This window comes from Typopeltis vanoorti, chromosome 14 (genome assembly GCF_054136105.1).
Source record: "Typopeltis vanoorti isolate ZY-2024b chromosome 14, IOZ_Tvanoo_1.0, whole genome shotgun sequence".
Lineage (NCBI taxonomy): Eukaryota > Metazoa > Arthropoda > Arachnida > Uropygi > Thelyphonidae > Typopeltis > Typopeltis vanoorti.
In genome coordinates this window covers 9,078,290-9,097,142 of record NC_143562.1, presented here as the reverse complement: position 1 = coordinate 9,097,142, position 18,853 = coordinate 9,078,290, and the positions used below count along the sequence as shown (strand labels likewise).

Genomic DNA, 18,853 nt, shown 5'->3' with positions numbered 1-18,853 from the left:
ATCAATCTAGTACACATCAGGGTACGCTGTATTCCAATATACACCCTCCATCCAACCTTCAGGGACAGAAATCATCGCGTATATTAAGAAAAGAAAAGCACCTTGCCAAGATGGATCTCCAAAGAAATCATCAAGTACCTCCTACATAAAGTTAATGCATAATGACACCATAATTAACGTAATAATGAAATTCCACTACTTTTACCATGATGTAAATAACTCACAAGTAAGTCTTAATCACGAAACTAGGAAACTCAGCAAAATTTTCGAAACGAAAGACTGCAAAAAATTCATTTAAGACGAAAATCTTATTCATAATGGAGGAATGAACAATCTGGATTCCATGAGAGCCATTCTGCTGAACAAGTCCTCAGATTCGTGGATATATTAGTCAAGATACACTGGAGACAACATAAGGCGCGGTTTTCTAGACTTTCCTGAAACATTCGAACAAAATATGGCACAACGAATTTCTTTTCAAACTCTTGAAGGCAATTTCATATTTGGATTAGTTAGTATTATCAAAATTACCTTAGTAAACAAACCCCGAGCGAAGCTGTAGGAAATCAGATCATCTGAAAGAAATATCACAGTTGGCATTCCCCAGGGTTCCCTGTTTTTCATCATTTATATGGCTGACATCCCACACCCAGTTGTCGTCACAAATCAGTAATTCTGTTAATGTTAGTCAATGTTTTAAGATTACGCTGTTTTTATAGGCTTGTTCAGTTTATTAACTTTCATATTCCCGGAGAACTACGCTGTAGCGTGTGGATAATCAGTTGAATAAAACGAAAATTTAATTCTGTATGGTCATACCGGATTATTTTAATTGTGGAAATAGTGGCTGCAGCACGGTAACTTTCTTGCAACTAATTATATTAAACATAGGTTCTGACATTATTAATAAATGAATAAATAATATTTTAGATCTGGTTTGAGAGTAACATCTTATCGAATACGTGAGTAGTGTAGCATAATTTCTCGCTGCTTTTGTTGGCGATTTCTATTTAACTTATACTGGAAATTGCAAATTTTGAATGTTTTCTAGGCTCTGAAACTACTAACATATCTAGCAGGTATATTTCCTATTCATGATTGCCGTTTAGGTTATTAGAACACGTCACATATGTAATTTTGATGTGAGTGTCACTAGATATATTCATACAGCCTTTAGCAATTTTCAGTATTATATGTTTTATGTGTCATTATTATATTATTCTCTACAATATATTGGTAATATTTTTGTCCATTTAATCCATACTCATCAATTCTGTATAATTGATTGATTTATTTCTTTACATATGCATTATTGTTTCTTAAGGTCATACTGTCTATTTACGAGTTAGAAAAATTGGTGAAAACCTGCGATTTTTGGAATGCGTTGAAAATAAATAGTTATATTAGTTAGTGAATAACTTTTCTTATGGTATTCACTAACTAATGTAACTTTATTTTCAACGCATTCCAAAAATCGCATGTTTTCACCAATTTTTCTAACTCGTAAATAGACAGTTATGACCTTAAGAAACAATAATGCATATGTAAAGAAAGAAATCAATCAATTAAACAGAATTGATGAGTATAATGAGAAATATTGATGAGAAAGCGATGTTGCCAATTTCTTCTGTGCCTGGAGGTATCCCTCGAGTGTTTTGTCTACTACTAAAGATATTCAGAAATTTCTGATAAACTGGCCAAATGGTAATTTCGTAATTAAAACGGTTGTGGATTTGTAAAACTAGTAATAAAAATTGAAATCGGACATCAACTGGAATAGCAAGGCTCTTAATGGTAATTGGGCTGCCCTTGTATTTTAAACCTAGAGACTGAACTTAAGTTTTACTAATTAGAAATTTACTGGAGTTGAATGAGTATTAACCCTGCAATCTCCCCTGGGGTGACACGTTACCCTAGGTGACTCCATTTTCTTCTACACATTAGTCGCGGATGTGCACAGCACTTCCCCCACCTAGCTGTACTCTAATGAACAATCATTCTCCACATCAGTCAATCAGTGAGTGTTGTTCTGTAAGACAGTTGGGTTGATAGCATACCACGGTGAGCATTAGTGTGTGTTAACTTTGCATTAGACACCACAGCTATTTCTATCAATGCACAGTGACAAGAAAGTTGATGAGATCTCTAAGCAAGCAGAAGTTATACTTTTTTATAACAACAGAAAAGGTAGCATTGACAGTTTCGACCAGATGGCTCACGACTACACAAAACACTGCAAAACCAGAAGATGACCTCTGCGCTATTTTCATGGGATGCTGGATCACGCAGAAATCAACTCGCAGATAATTCTCCAGTCAGCAACTAAGAAAAAGATGATTAGGTGCCAATACTTGAAGAATATGGGCTTGAATCTTGCAACACCACACATGAAAAGGAGACTGGCTCAGCCACTGTCTAGAGAACTTATGAATATCATGAAGAAAGTTCTGAACATCCAAGGTGATGAAGACACCAGTGCTGGTCCTCCAGATCAATGAGGGACTCCAGAACCAAAAATGAAGAAGCAAGCTAGATGTCAGATCTGTCCATGAGCCAAGGATTGGAAAACCAAAGTCCATTGTTCAGTATGTGACATTTTTGTGTATGCGAATCACAGGAAAGATATTTGTGATGAATGTGCTATAAAGAATTAACATTCTGCATGGTTTATAAACTGATTTTGATGCATTTTAAACTTTTATTAGATTTACCAATTACAAATCATTCACATGGTAGAAAAATGTTTTATTTTTGTGTAATATATTACTAAAGCAAACATCAATTTTTGACACTCATTGTTGGTTTTGTGTAAATAAGTTCGTTATTTGTATTGTAAGGTGTTTTTTGCCCTTTATGAACATTTTAACTGAAACCTAACAACACATTTGCACAAGAAAATTTGGGATATATTCTTTTTTTTTTTTTAATGTTTTCGTTAGAAAGTATGCCACTTGGTATGTATCAGTAAAAATTTAAAATACATACAGGGTGTTCGGGATAAATTTGACATATTTATAATTAACTATATTTTTCTGTAAGTTACATGTATTAACACACACTTCTCTTCATTTAAAAGTTTGGACCCTTCTTCATTCATATACAAGATGTCAGAAAGGATGGATAGCTGGAACCCACCTGAATCATGGAAGAGAATAACTTGTATCATGATGATTCGTGCCCGCCATCAAAATAAGGATATTACGACTGCTGCCCAATGCTCCCTGAATACAGTAAAAACAATCAGGCATGAACTAGAGACTTGCAATGGTGACTACGAGGATGTAGCAAGAAGAAAGATCCCTAGCAGACGATCTGATTGCGTTCGTACAGCAGAATTCCTCGCAAATCTGCAGGAACAGGTGTTGAAGAACCCTGGCATTGGAATTCGGGCTTTGTTCGTGGAGTTGCTAACTGTAGTCAAGCCCTGGATAACAAGGGTAGCCAATGGTAGGCCGTATGTATGGCAGCAGGATTCGGCCCCTTGCCACACCTCTGGGAAAAGTCAAAAATGGTTGTCTGAAAATTTCTACGACTTCACCAGTCCAAATGTTTGGCCTCCAAACTCCCCAGACCTTAACCCCATGGATTATTTTGTATGGGGCGCAGTTGAAAAAGACACCAATCGCACTTCCAGTAATACAAAAGCCCAGTTAATGGATAAAATTAAAACAGTTTTTGCGGCCCTTCCCAGGGAGACCGTAGCATCAGCTTGTTCGAGGTTCCGAAGCAGAATTGAAGCTGTGATCGATGCTAATGGTGGTTATTTTGAGTAAATCTTGTTGATAGTATTGTAATTAACTCTGCCTGTAATGTTTTTTTGTCAATTCATTAAATTTAATAGATACAAAGAAGATTTTCTTTTTCCTTACGAAACTGTCAAATTTATCCCGAACACCCTGTAATATTGTATTTTAAATGTCAAAAATCTGTTGATAGCTTGGAGACTATCTAAACACAATAACAATTTCAATTACCTATAGTGGATTGGAGGGGGGGAAGAAATGTCGTGTGGTGACAGCATACCCCAGATGAGCAGTGATGATATCTAAAAAAGGGTTAGCAGTCAAGGGTTAATTTGACATACCTGAATATTTTTGGAAGCAGGGATAATATAGTATTTTGTGCAGATTTATTTTATTTATTTAGCGTATGGCTCACACGTGAAATGTTACATGATATTAATCCTTAATATATATGGACATAATAATAGACATGTACAATAATAAGACATGATTCTCGAGTGTCTCATAAAAGAGACACTCGAGAATCAAGAATAGGCTACAACTGAATGTCTAGGTTGATTATCCAGTCGACTGCACTTGGTGTAGCGTGGATGAAGTCTGACAGGTTTCCACTGTATGCACGTTGGACACATTCTGCTGTAATATGATTAATTGTGTGGCAGGGTGATCCACAGTCGCACCTGGGTGAAGCAATCATTCCCCCATTTGTAAAGGTGGTCTGCACGTCTGCCATGGTTGGTGTTGATTCGGTTAAGGGCAGACCAAGTGTTCTGAGGTAGGTCAAAACCCAAAGGTATCTGTGTTGGCTCCACTAATTCATGGAAGATCCCTGTTGAAGTGTTACACCAGGACTCTTTCCATCTCCTTCATGTTGAAACTTGTCTCTGCAGGATTTTTTGCTGTTAAGATTGGAGGGTGCCTTGACTTTAGCCTGTTTATTTTTAGGGGTGGGATGTCTTCATGGATTGGAAGATTTTGGATTTCCATGATTTTGCTGTATTCATGTAGAAGAAAGTTGGATGTGTGGTGGGATGTTGCTTAGCACTGGGAGCCAGTAGGTTGGGGTTGATTTTACAGTTCCAGAAATAAAGTGCATGGAGGTGTTAAGCTGGGCATCAACCAATTCTGCATCACTCGAGATAGTGTTCTATCTCGAGTGATGCCCAGATATTTTGGGAATCTGTTGTAGTGTAGCAGTTTGTGGTTGAAGTAGACCATGAGTTCTTTGTTAGCCTGGTTATTGTTCAGGTGGAAGCATGAAACTTGTGTTTTGCTAGGATTTGGGCATAATCTCCATTTGCTGAAGTATTCATTTAGGACTGCAAGGTCGTTTGTTAGTGTATCTTCCATTGTAGTAAAATTGGTGTGTCTGATGGCTAGAGCAATGTCATCAGCATAGCAAAACTTCTTGAAGGTTGTATTAGGCAAATCTGCGATGCATAAGTTAAAATGGAAGCAAGCCAGAACTGACCCTTGTGGTAGTCCATTATGCAGTGTTCTTTGTTTACTTTTGTTCTCATCCATACACACTTAGAACAGGTGGTTGCTTAGCATGTTATCACTTAGTTTTGCTATTGTTTTGCATGGGACTGCACGGAGCAACTTGCAGACTGGGCCATGCCTCCAGACTGTGTCATAAGCTGCAGTAAGATCTACAAAAGCTACAGCTGTTTTCCAGCATTGTTGGTAGCCTGCCTTTATATGTGTGGTGAGTGACAGAACCTGATCACAGCAGCTTTGTTTATGTCTGAATCTGGCCTGTTCCACTGGGACTTGTTCTATTATCTTAGGGGCAATTCTATTAAGAACCTTTCTAGGAGTTTATAGCAGGGCGATTGGTCGGTAGTTTTCTGGTTTGTTGTTGGTTTTTCCTAGTTTTAAGATGGGGATAAGTTTTGTCCTCTTAAACTCTTTTGGAAGTCTACCAGTCTGGAGGATGTCAGAGAAAAAGTAAGCCAACCACTTTCAAGCTTTTTGGCCTGTCTTCAACAGGAAATCAGGATGAATTCCATCGAAACCTGGAGCCTCGCCTGGTTTCATATCCATTAGAGCAGTGGTAATATCTTCAAGAGTGAAGGGTCATGAATATAGAGGGTCTGATGGTCTATTATTTTTCAAATATGTAAGTTCTCTTTTTATTTGAAGAGTGTGTTGTTTGTCCTTGGTGGTATATCTTGATGTGTTGACAATATGTGATGCATATTGGTTAGGAGCAATAGCTGATTGTTCCCGGACAGTGAAGGTGCCACTACCTAGTTTTCTTAGAAGGCTCCATGCTTTTCTACTGGAGTGCCAAAAATAGTCTTTCTACTGTTTCAGTCCATTTCTTCTGTTGGTTGGTGTCAAGGCTGTGAATGAGTTCATCTGCAATATCAGGATCGCCACGCTGTAGATATTCTTGATACGATTTATTACTATCATCGTTCCATTCAGGAATATACTCCTTCTGGAAGCCTCTTGGTATGGTCTTCTTACCTACAACTAAGACAGCTCCCACGAATCTCTTGTAATTACTGCTTGTTGGAGGGATACAACGGACATATTTGTCAAGAACAGGCAGAAAATTTATCCCATTCAGCTTTCTGGAAGTTCCAGCGGGGACGTTGGATGGATCTGACAAGGGATACCTGCAGACCTACCTCTAATATAATTGGTCTGTTGGCTTCGGGGAAAGTTGGAGAGAACTCTTCTCAATGTAGGTAACGGTCGTCCATTGTTGTCTTGAGTGACGAAGCAGAGGTCGGGGTTATACTCTGTTCCAAGCTGCTGACCTGAAGGAAGCTCTGTCTTTTGTGTCGAATATTAGGTGCATGTTGTGAATTTCTGCCCATTCAGTCAAAGTCTCTCCACATTCATTGTTGGAATCATATTTCCATAGCGTGTGGTGGCTGTTAAAGTCACCTATATGCATCGCAGGGTGGTTGTGCACTGGTAGAACTTGTGGAAGCCACAAGAGGGCAGAGGGTTTATACACATTGGTAATGGTTATGTTCCCTATCATAGTTGTCATTAGATGCACACCACCGACAATGCTGGCTGTAATGAGATGGGAATCTTCTAGGGTAAGTGGCTCCAGTGAATGTAACCAGGAATTCGACCCCTGTGGTGGAGCTGATCCTCATCCTTACAGTGAGTCTCTTGAATAAGAAAAATATTGACATTGTTGTCATATAAAATCTTTGAGAGGTATTCACATTTTGCTCTACATAAACCCACAATGTTAATTTGGCAAATTTGAACTACAGGTCAAATATTCCTAATCATCTTGCCATTAAGAGCGCTAATTCGTGTGTTTGAGTTCATGTGTGCTGTAACCAGGAGATCGAGAAGATAGTCTGGTTGCCAAGTTGCTCTAGCTCTTTAGCGTTATCCAGGATGCACCACAAGGAGGCGAGCTAGGATTGCACCCTGTGTGCAGAACTTTACATTGACCCCAAAATAGTGTGATTTGGAAAACTTGTGAAGGTGAACCAATAAATGAGCATAGAAATATTTATCAAATGGCAGAAATGAAACATGAATAAAACCAGTCATGAATCGGGAAAAAATTTTGATTACAAAAGGTTAAGAACTAAAAACCTGCAATATATAAGCGACAAGCTAGTCAGCAATATGAATACAGGTGTGCTGTCTGTTTCATCAGCACAAGTCATTCATTTTTGTTTCTGTATAGTGCAGATTTTTAATTATTTAATTTTTAATTCTTAACGTTTTGAAATCTATAGTTTTATTGAAATGGCCTCTCAGTTTTCAGAGGTGTTAGGATGTGTGTGTATTTTCCCCATTCATGTTTTGATATATATTTCTACATTTATTGAACTTTACATTCATTTTTTTTTTCTCCCTCAGTCATCTAGTTCTCTACTAAATACTACATCATTTCTACTTCCCACTATCTAGGTATGTCAAACTGTTGTTTTCAGTATAAATTTTTAATTAGGAAAACTTAATTCTTAGCCTATACAGGAACAGCATCATTATCATGCCTTGCTGTTGTCAGTTGATTACTAATATTAGTTGCTATGTGAAGATTTCGGAAAATACTAATTGAAAGAAACTTTCCACAAATATGTTCATTAGAGATGTTGCACTGGGGGAAGGGAGAAAAAGAGGAGAGAAGAACTGGGAAATGTGACATTGCTAGGAGTGTTTGTATTTAAAATGATGACAAGATAGAAGTGGAACAAGTTCTTGTAAAATTTTGAATACTTTAATATCAGATTAGGCATTATTAATTTACTGATATTTAATAAGTATTAGATACATAACATAAATATTAGGTCAAAATTTCGATAACAGCTGGCCATTAATATGAAATTTGATCTCTTAATAAGTGCTCATCCATTATAATTGAATCCCATGAATTGAATTCACTGTTCACACCTCCTCATGAATGATTAGTCATATTCCTGTTCTGGCTTTACTGGTCTTTATATCTTACAGTTGGAGCTGGTCTTTCTGTATCTCTTCACCCCCCCCCCCCCTTCCCCAATGTATGTTTAACCACTTCTTTTGGTTGCCGATATCTTTTCATGCTATATAAATGCTTTTTTTGATTTCACTTCACAAACATCTGTGGCATCAACAGTAACTTAAATGATGTCCATCATCCTCAGTCATCCGAACTTGATGTTCTATTTCTGACTGAAGCACAAGTTTCCATTAAATCAACCACAGCCCATCTTAACTGTCTAATTTACACACTTTATGATTCTTTCTGCCATAAGGGAAGTGCTTGTACTTTTGTGCATTTTGACATTCCTTGGCAAAGGATGTCTAACCTAGAATCTGACCTTTTTGACCTGCTGGGGCTTAAATTTTTTTTACCACATTTTGTTTCATTCAACTGCTGCCTCTACTGTTCTCCCAATTCTGAAAATTATTGACCTTTTTGACTTCCTGTCTTCAAAGCTCAATTTTATTCAGTCAAAATTTTCAAATAGTGAAGCAATCCTTGGTGATTTCAATGCCAGTAATTCTAATTGGCTCCCCCTTTTTTAAATTTCACCGATCGAGCTAGGTTGTATTTTCCATGGTTGCTGCATGTGGTCCAGGAGGCTTGGTATCTTTTGATTGCCTGGTTAGAGACATTAGCTTCATGCTACCAGTGTGACATCTCTGGGGCTTGTATCTGAAGCACCAGCAGTGTACCATGAGGGAAACACTACTGACAGGGTGGAGGTACTAGAAGGTTTTCTCAGTCCCCCAGCTAAACTCTCATGTGCACAATTAGTGGGACACTGAGAAGCACCCCTCTCCTCTGGTTTCTTGTCCTATCCAACATTTCTCCACCAAATGCACGGAGAAAGACAAGCCTCAATTAAAGAATTTAATAAAGTAATGATAACTCGCTCCTGCCCTTGCACCAGACTCTCAAAAATCCACCTGGTCTTTGCCTAAAATCAAGAAACCCTTTCTGGTCGATGGACAAACTCTCTTCACCTGCCTTACCATCAACATCTGACACGTAGAGAGAGAGCACTTGTCCAACAATCTTGCAATAAATGACTTCCTGGTTGAAGATCCCTGTGCTTTGCAGCCTGGTTTTGCTCTTCCTAAGAAGATTTGGTCATCTGTCAACAGGATCAGAACTAACCAGGGCTGATGTGGCTACCTACTACACAAATGGAAACTGTCAGACTACTATTATTGTGACTGTTCCCCATAGCCCAGATGATCACTCTTATTGTGAAAGACTGCCCAAAGCTTCCAATTTCATGGTAACTTCCAAGATATCCATGAGGTGACAGATGAGGCCCTGGATTGACTTTCTGGACTAGACATTAACCTATAGCTGCATTGTATTCTTTTTGCCATAAGAATAAAAGAAATAAAACTGTCCAAGCAGGAAGAGAGGCAAAGATTTTTGCTTTAAGCAATGAGTTAAAACAGATAATTCATCTCCCCACATGATTTCCTGACAATTCTCTTTACTCATCCAACACCCTACATCTTTTCTTCATCTACAACTAGTTCTCCTTCCAGGTATTCTGTTCAACTCTTTCACATGTGCAACCTGTAATTTGCTCAGTAAGGCTTTATAGATTCTTCTATCTGTAAAAAAGAAAACATTCAGACAAATGAGAACTCTTTTACTTGTGAAACTTATGATATATCTAGTAAATCAATTACAGATTCTTCTAACGTTAAAAAATGATGTAAACATTCAAATCAATGAGAAATTGTTTATCTGTGAAACCTGTGGTAAATGATTTTCAGTAGCTTCATTGTTCAGATGTCACATAAGAAGGCACACTAAAGAGAGGGAGGACTTGCATGACTTTTACTTCTCTTTTCCACGATCACACCACAAGTAACCCTTGTATAACGCGGTCTACAAATTGTAGTATTCGTTGTTCAATGCGTTTTCGATATAACGCAGTCTACAATTTCTAGTAACCCTCTATTTATTTTTTCATATTTTTCACCACGGGACTTAAAAATCAAATTTTATCTTCGTTAAATTTATGTCTGCCCGTATCATGCAAGTAGTTATAAGTATCGAATTTAGTTTTATTGTATCACTGAATAAGGTACTATACAGAGGCTTTTGCAGTCTGTGTCATTCTCAACAAATAGAGCAATTAGCGACAGATGGGATATAAATGGCGCTAACTAAAAATCATGTCCCCCTCTCACAGAAACTATGCTGTATAGACTTGAGCAAAACCATATGTTGCACCGAAACACAGTGTCTAACTAAAAACTATTGTCCAATTTTTCAATTGTGAAATAAGTGTTTGTTTTATTGCATTTGAAATACTCGATGTCATTATGACAAATCACAAAGGCTAACTTAAAATAAAAGACTACCAAGAATTGAAACATGCTATATAATGAATGTGTGAGTTCTCCTTCCAAGAAGCCATAAAATTCAACCAAGGGTTGAAACGTTTGTGTGAATTGAGCCAGTCAGTAATGAGAAGTTCCATCGGGATGATAAATGACACCTTGTTGTGAATGTGTTAGAACTAATAGTGAATGTTGTTATGACAGTTTCAGATGAGGATTAAACCAAATTTATTAGACAGTTTCAGATGTTATGGAATTCGATTGAAGAGAATTAGCATTTCAACTCAACACTTGTCGGTTGCTTTTGTCTCTGGGTCATGCGATCTTTTGTTAATACCGCACCAATCATATGCATGTCTTTATAGCTGCTGTCTTGTGTAAAACAAAATTCAGCATGTATATATTGTAACAATTAAAAAAAAAAACTTGAATACTTTATAAGCGTATAAAAGGATATCACCTGTAAATTGTTGACATGCCAGCAAAATTCTCAGACGTGCCACCTCTGGCATGAATGCCATAGGTTCACCATCTAGGGTTTACTGTATAAAGTGTTTAATGTTGAAAATTGTCTTCGTTTTCTGCCAGAAAACTCATTTAAAATCATGTGTGTTATTCTGAAGCTGAGCAGTTTATTTTCTGGTGAGTTACATACGTATGTAATGCTTTTTTTTATGTAAAAGTTTATTTGTAATGACCCCTAAAGCTGCAGCGAAAGGGAAAAAAACAACATTGAAAAGGAAATTTTATTTCTCTTGACGAAAAAATTAAAATCTTGGATCGGTTGAAAATTGGAGAAAAGCCAGGAGTTGTTGCAAGGACTCTGAATTTAAATGAATCAACAATCCGAACAATCAAACAAAATGAACATAAAATCCGAGAAAGTGTTATTGCTAGGCCAACTGTAAGTGCAAAGCGCGTTGATCGTGTTCGTGATATTCTAATAGAAAAAATGGAGAAATCTCTAATGATTTGGATAGAAGATTACACTCAAAAGAAAATTCCTTTGGATGAACACCTTATTAAGCAAAAAGCTCTCAAAGTTTATAAACATTTAAAAGAACTCGATCAAGATTCTTCAGAAGAAATCTCAGCATGGATTTTGTGCCAGTAAGGGTTGGTTCGAAAACTTTAAAAAGCGGTTTTCTTTGTATAATCTTAAAATCCAGGGAGATTCAGCATCAGCAGACGTTGAAGCTGCCTGGAAATACCCAGCAAAACTTTTAAAAATCATTACGGAAGGTGGTTGCAGTGCAGACCAGGTGTTCAATGTGGATGAATCTGGGTTATATTGGAAAAAATGCTAGAAGCACCTATGTTTCGAAAAATGAAAGATCAGCTCCTGGATTCAAAGTTTCCAAAGATAGAATTACTCTACTGTTTTGTAGTAATGCATCAGGTGATTACATGACAAAACTAATGTTTATTAAGCTATCTGCGAATCCTCGTGCGATGAAAGGGCTCGAGAAGTCCACCCTACCTGTTTATTGGCAAGCCAACAAAAAAAGGCATGGGTTACAGCTAGCATGTTTGAAAATTGGTTTTTCAAGTGTTTTGTACCTGATGTAGAAAGTTACACAGAGAAAAAGAATATGGACTTCAAAATTCTACTAATTTTAGATAACGCACCAGGCCACCCAACAAATTTAAGCCATCCGAATATTAAAATAACTTTTTTGCTGCCTAATACTATTTCACTTATTCAACCACTCGACCAAGGAATATCATTTAAGCCATATTATATTTGGCGAACATTTCAATTAAGTTTAGAAAAAATGGAATCTAATCCAAACATGACACTGCCTCAAGAGTGGAAAGAGTTTTCAATATTGAATTATGTAAAAATCTATTTCTCTGTCCATTAAGGAATTACAACCCTCTACGCTGAATGCTTGCTGGAAAAAAAAATGGCCTGAAGCCGTTCTGGAACAGAATTTCGTACCTCCAGTGGATGCCAAGCTACGTCGTATAATAAATGTCACGCACACATTTTTGGTGGAGAGGACTTTTGCGATATGGTTGAAACAAAATTAGTGAATTGGTCGAGAAACAGAATTAAATGGGGAGGAACTGGTACAATTAAATTAATAATGGTGTCGAACTAAATGCGGGGAAGTTCTGCCGAAGATTGTGATGAATCCGTTAAAGAATTCAGTTTAAAGAAATTAGCAGAAGGATTGGACTTGGCAAGAAAGTTAGGAAGTTATTTTACAGATAACGATCCCTCAATGGAGCACTTGGGAAAATTCACGAGACAATTGGATATTTGTTTAGCGTCATATTATGAACTTAATAAAAAATTGCAGCATAGTGGAAAGCAAAGTCTTATTACTGACTTCTTGATGGCTAAACCAGCCGAAGTATGCAATGAGAATTATACAAATGATGTCCAAGAGATTTCAAGTGGTGACGACTTCCGGCCGCTTAAAGAACATCTGCGAAATGTTATTACTGAAGATAGTGATGACGATTAAAATATGTGCTTTTTTTTATTGTGTCTAAAACATTTATACATTATGTGCAATGGAATTTATGCACAATTTGTAATTTTTATAATTTTATACTACATCTTTGTCTCATAGTTTGTTTTCTTAACTTACATGAATTACCTGAATTAAATAAAAATATTATTTTTGTTGGATATGTCATTGTTGTTTATATAATTAAAAAAAAAAAACGATTTCAGAATCTAACCCTACTTTTTCTATGTGATCTAAGTCTCGTATGACACGTTTATATAACGCGTCGTTTCTATGGAACCTAACATCTGCGTTATACGAGGGTTACCTGTATTTGTCTTCATTCTTCAGATCCAGATACCTGTTGTGATCGTGTTAAAGAAATAATCCATATTGGAATGGAAAATTTCATTCCTCACTCTGTTAAAATTCCTCAGCCCATATCTAAATCATTGTTCTTATAAAGTGTGCTAGGGCTGTCCAAGAAAAGCAAACAGCCTTTCATAAGTGGTTTGAGACCAAAACACGCTTCATTCACAACCTACAGTTGCCCATAACACTTGTAAACCACCATTACAAGGGTGAAGTCTAAATTCAACAGGGATAAATGTAAAAACCTTGCTGCTTGTCCAACGGCAGTCTTGCCTTCTGGTCGCCCGTGAAAGCTGTCAAGCGCTACTTTTGTCCATCTGTGCTTCCTCTTCTATCCCACTCTAACAATAGCATTGTAACAGCACCCAAAGTCAAGGATGTCTTGGCTTCAATCTTTTCTTCTAACTGCCATATATATATACATATATATATGTGTATGACTACTACTATTAACTTGGGGTTGGGATATGTTCATTTTTAATATAAACTGACTAAAAACCTGAGAATTATAACAAATTGAGATTTATTTGAAAACGCAACATGTTTTGTCGAGATTGACTTCATCAGGCGTTGGAACATAGAAAGATATTAAAAGACACTGAAAATAACATTGAGACACTCTAAAGCCATACAATTATAAAGTTATGATATTCGACTGTAAATTACAGTTATTATGAACTTGTGCTATAGTCCATGTTAAAGTTCTATTGTTGTGCATGTGTGGAACCATGCGATCTCCAGTATCCAATAGTAGAGCTGAAAGAGTCGGTCAAATTATAGCTGAGATTATTATTCATACGAAGAGGGTCCAAGGTGATTTCTTTTGACTCTACAATGCGGCGTTCTACCTTATCATGGCAAATGTGTAGGTTTGAAGTTGTCGTCCAATTTACTTCATGTTGGTGGCTTTCGTTGTTCGTGTTTATTGAAAACAGGACATGGCCTGATAGGGCAGTTGTTCTGGTTCTCTTATAAGCAATGTCTCTTTGGTGTTCCTTGAGACGTAGGAGGATAGATTTCTCTGTTTGGCCATAGTAAGGTTTTCTGCACTCACATGTGACTTTGTATACACCTGGAAATTGTAGAAGGTTGTGAGATTGTTTATAGTTGCTGAAACTTGATCTTATTTTTGGAAGAGTCGCGAAGCACGTTTGTATGTTGAATTTCTTTAAGATTCTACTCAGTTTTTTGGATAGTGTGCTGATATATGGCAAGGAGATATAACCTTTGGAGTCGTTCTGTGTCTCTACATTGCTACGTTGACGGTGGGATAATTGTTTGTTGATACTTTTTAAAGAGTAGCCATTGCTTTTAAAGGCCCATTTAAGATGTTGTAGTTCTTTTTTTAGTTCTTCATCTGACAGTACAGATCTTGCACGATTCGCAAGAGTTGATATAATACCCAACTTTTGTGCTGGATGGTGATGTGAGGATGCATGCAAATATCTGTCCATGTGTGTTGGCTTTCTAAATATAGAGACTTTTATTGATTCAGGCGTCTTGATGAGTTTGACATCAAGGAAACAGAGGGAACTATTTTCTTCAATCTCCATGGTCAAATTTATATCCAGATGGAGGTTCTTTAAGTGGTTGAGAAACCTGTGAAGATTCTCAATACCATGCTCCCATATGAGGAATATATCATCCATATATCTAAGCCAAATTCTTGGTTTTAAATGAAAAGAGGAGATTGCCTTTTGTTCAAAATCCTCGAAAAAAATGTTGGCTAATATAGGAGAGAGGGGACTTCCCATAGCTAATCCTTTGACCTGTTTATATAGTTTACCTTCGAATTCAAAATAGCCAGAGTTTACACAGTTTATATATATATATATATATATATATATATATATATAAAACCATGCCAAATTACTTCCTTCCTTGCCTAGATCATTTCATACATCCTGTGACCTTCCAACAGAAGAACATCACAAGAATCTTGAATAACTTGGATACTGCAAATGCATCTGATCCTGATGGAATTCCACCCATTGTGCTCAAGAGATGTACTCCTGAACTAACACCTATTGTCTGTCATCATTTCACTAAACTGTACTCAGCTGGCATCCACTCTTCATCATGAAAGAAAGTTAATATACAACCAGTTCCCAAAAAAGGAGATAAATGTTGACTATCAAGCTGTCGACTTATTGCTCTTACATCAATTTTTGTTTAAGGTGATGTTTATCAGCAGTCAGCTTCAACACATTGAGAACTGCTATCTAATTAATGACCACCAATATAGATTTTGCCATTCCAAATCCATTGATTTGGCCTTTAACAAAGGCCAGATCAATGGATCCATTCCATGGAAATGTTTGGAGAAACCTGTGCTATATTTCTCAACATTGTCAAGGCTTTTGATAGGACCAGGCATTGAAAGCTTCTCAACAATTTGCCATAATTTTTGACTACCTTCATCTTCTATAAATGGATTGCCAGTTTTCTCTCAGATCAATTCCTAAGTGTATTTATTTCTCTCCTTAGACTTTCCTGTCAGTGCCAGTGTCCCTCAGAGCTCTGTCATTTCATCCACCTACTCCCTGATTTATGTAAATAGCCTGCTTTCATTCACTGCAAACCCTATTCACAGTTTTGCTGATGGCACACTCCACTCATCCTACTTATATGATAGACCTGCAGTGCTCAAATATCTCATGCTTCAAGATCACCTGTAAGAAGTGCCCTGAACACTGATCTTTATAATATCCCTGGAAGTGAAAGCAACCTAGTCAACTTCAGTGCTTCCAAAATGCATTTTTGTTTGATTTCCTGTAAAACAAACCCTCAGATCTTCTCCACTTATTTTGGATAATACTGAGCTCAACAGTCAAGGCCAAATATCTCTACTTCAACTGACTTTTACTCAAAACCTTTCCTGGCACAATCATATCACTTCTATAGCATCAGTAGATTGACATCATTTTCTGGTCAAGATGGTACTTCTCTGCTAAACAGTTACTCTGTGCAAATCTCAGATTTGACCAGTATTGGAATACTACTCTCATGTACAGGGTGGTGCACCTAAGACCTCCGTAAAAATTTTTGATGCTGTTCAGAAAAGGGCAGTTTGTTAAAAATTACACTTCTCTTACAAAGGTTCTTTGCCCATTATCCAGTAGAAAATTAGTTTATGCAACTAGCATCCATTATGCCTTATATTTACAGGAACTCATATTACATCTGCTCAGTATCTTTTTACAGTTGAACTGCATACTCATCTAACCTGCTACTCCCAGTTATCTTTCATTCCTTCTCCCTCGATTCTGTAGAACAGTCTCCCTCATGAAGCATTTCCAAAGGACTACAATCTTCAACAGTTCATGAAGATCAATAGATTACTGTATCCTGACCCTGCCCTCACATGGCATTTGTTTGCTATTGGTTCTTCTGCTTTTTTGTGTGGGATATATATATATATATATATATATATATATATATATATATATATATATATATATAAAATTGTCTATATATTCCACAATATTTTCTGTAAATACCTAGCTCTTGTAATGATTTTAATTTTTATATGGTTATTTTTATTCATTTTTTTAAAATTTCAATTTTTCTATGGTTTAGAAATAATTTTTCATTATTTCTAAACCATATAGTGGGAGTGGCTATTTCTTTATAAAATTTAAGTTGGGTTTCTTGTTTTCTCTCTCCTTCCCCTCCCCAGTTATCCTTTTAAAAGGCAAATATATAGATGCTTGGACAGTGCCTATGTCTTCCATGTGGTCCATACTAAGGCAACTTGTGAATACAGGGGAATGTATTCCCATAAGCTCTCTGGTCAACTTACCTTATGAAGCTTTCATAGTTTCTACATTTGGCTTAGAAATAATGCTGAATCTAATAACCACTTGAATTATATAATTTTACATTGCCGAACTGAAGCTTTTTGACTCTTTATTTTAGTAATTACCTTTATGCACCGACCAAGAGTTCGTTCACGAAAAATACATCTCTCTGACATCTGAAGTTCCAATACGAATGAGTGTTTTTCTCTCTTAAGGTTTCTACCTGATCTCAGAGGGAAACAACCCATTCGAAACAGCTGTCAGGTCAGTGAAACGTTATCAAAATGGACCAATAAAAGGCAAATATATAGATGCTTGGGTGTATCCTATGTCTTCTATGTGGTCCATACTAAGGCAACTAGTGAATGCTGGGGAATGTATTCCCATAAGATCTGTAGTCGGCTTACTTACAAAACTTTCATAGTTTCTACATTCACACTTATATAATATTCTATCACTGAACTGAAGCCTTTAGGCTCTTTATTTTAGTAATCCTTTTAACTGTTTCACATCTTTTCTGAAGTTGTATTATTTTTTTCATCTGTGTCTTTTAGTTATGTTATTATACAAATTAAGTGTTATTGTACAAAAAAAATAATAGAACATCACATGCTCTATTATTTTATCTTCTACTAGGGTGGTCTGAAAAGTTCTCGGCTTAACAATGAAAAAATGAATTTATAATTTCAAAATTATTTTCATTTTTCAACATGTCTTAAGCGAGATTTTATTAATCTCCCTTAAGACTAATGCATTTATTCCAGCAATGCTCCAGTGCCATTATCCTGTCCCTGTAGTGTTTCTCAGTAAGATCTGCAAAATACCCCTCTACAGTTGCAATCACTCTTTGTTTCAAAGAAAAAACACTGACCAGCGAGGAAGGGTTTTAGTTTTGGGAAGGGATAGAAGTCAGAGGGAGCCATATCTGGGGAATAAGATAGATGTTCCAACAATTCATAGTGCTGATCCCTTAATTTTCCTATTCCCAAAACATCTTTGTAGGAAGGTGCGTTATCCTGATGAAAGATGATTTTTTTCTTCTGCAAACTGACTCTTTCTCACGAATTTTTTTGTCTAGTCTGGTTAAAAGATTGGAATAATATTCCCCAGTTATTGTTTTCCCCTTTTCAAGATAATAATAATAATTATTATTATTATTACGGGCGACTCCAGGGAGTCCTTAGACTCATCGAGGGAAATTTTATTTAAATTTTTTAATTTAAATAAACAAAATGTTTATTTAAATTAAAAAATGAATTTATAATTTCAAAATTTTCATTTTTCAACAAAATCCCCCTTAAGACTAATGCATTTATTCCAGCGATGCTCCAGTGCCATTATCCCGTCCCTGTAGTGTTTCTCAGTAAGATCTGCAAAATACCCCTCTACAGTTGCAATCAAAGAAAAACTCTGACCAGCGAGGAAGGGTTTTAGTTTTGGGAAGGGATAGAAGTCAGAGGGTGCCATATCTGGAGAATAGGATAGATGTACCAACAATTCATAGGTGCAGATCCCTTAATTTTCCCATTCCCAAAACATTTTTGTGGGAAGGTGCGTTATCCTGATGAAAGATGATTTTTTTCTTCTGCAAACTGAGTCTTTTCTCACGAATTTTTTTGTCTAGTCTAGTTAAAAGATTGGAATAATATTCCCCGGTTATTGTTTTCCCCCTTTTCAAGATAATTAA

At 36.5% G+C, this 18,853-nt stretch overlaps 1 protein-coding gene across 4 annotated transcripts in view; it reads left to right on the top strand.

Moving 5' to 3' along the window:
* The first annotated feature begins 648 nt into the window (after positions 1 to 648).
* LOC150099182 (uncharacterized) overlaps positions 649 to 18,853 on the top strand; it is a 40,951-nt gene continuing 22,746 nt past the window's right edge. The window contains exon 1 of one of the 4 annotated variants that reach the window (XM_090403802.1): positions 649 to 857. The gene's annotated coding sequence lies outside the window, so the exon portion shown is untranslated. Of the gene's footprint in view, positions 858 to 903; positions 2,586 to 18,853 lie in introns of those variants that run through there. The other 3 variants (XM_090403803.1, XM_090403804.1, XM_090403801.1) reach the window with 3 other exon arrangements.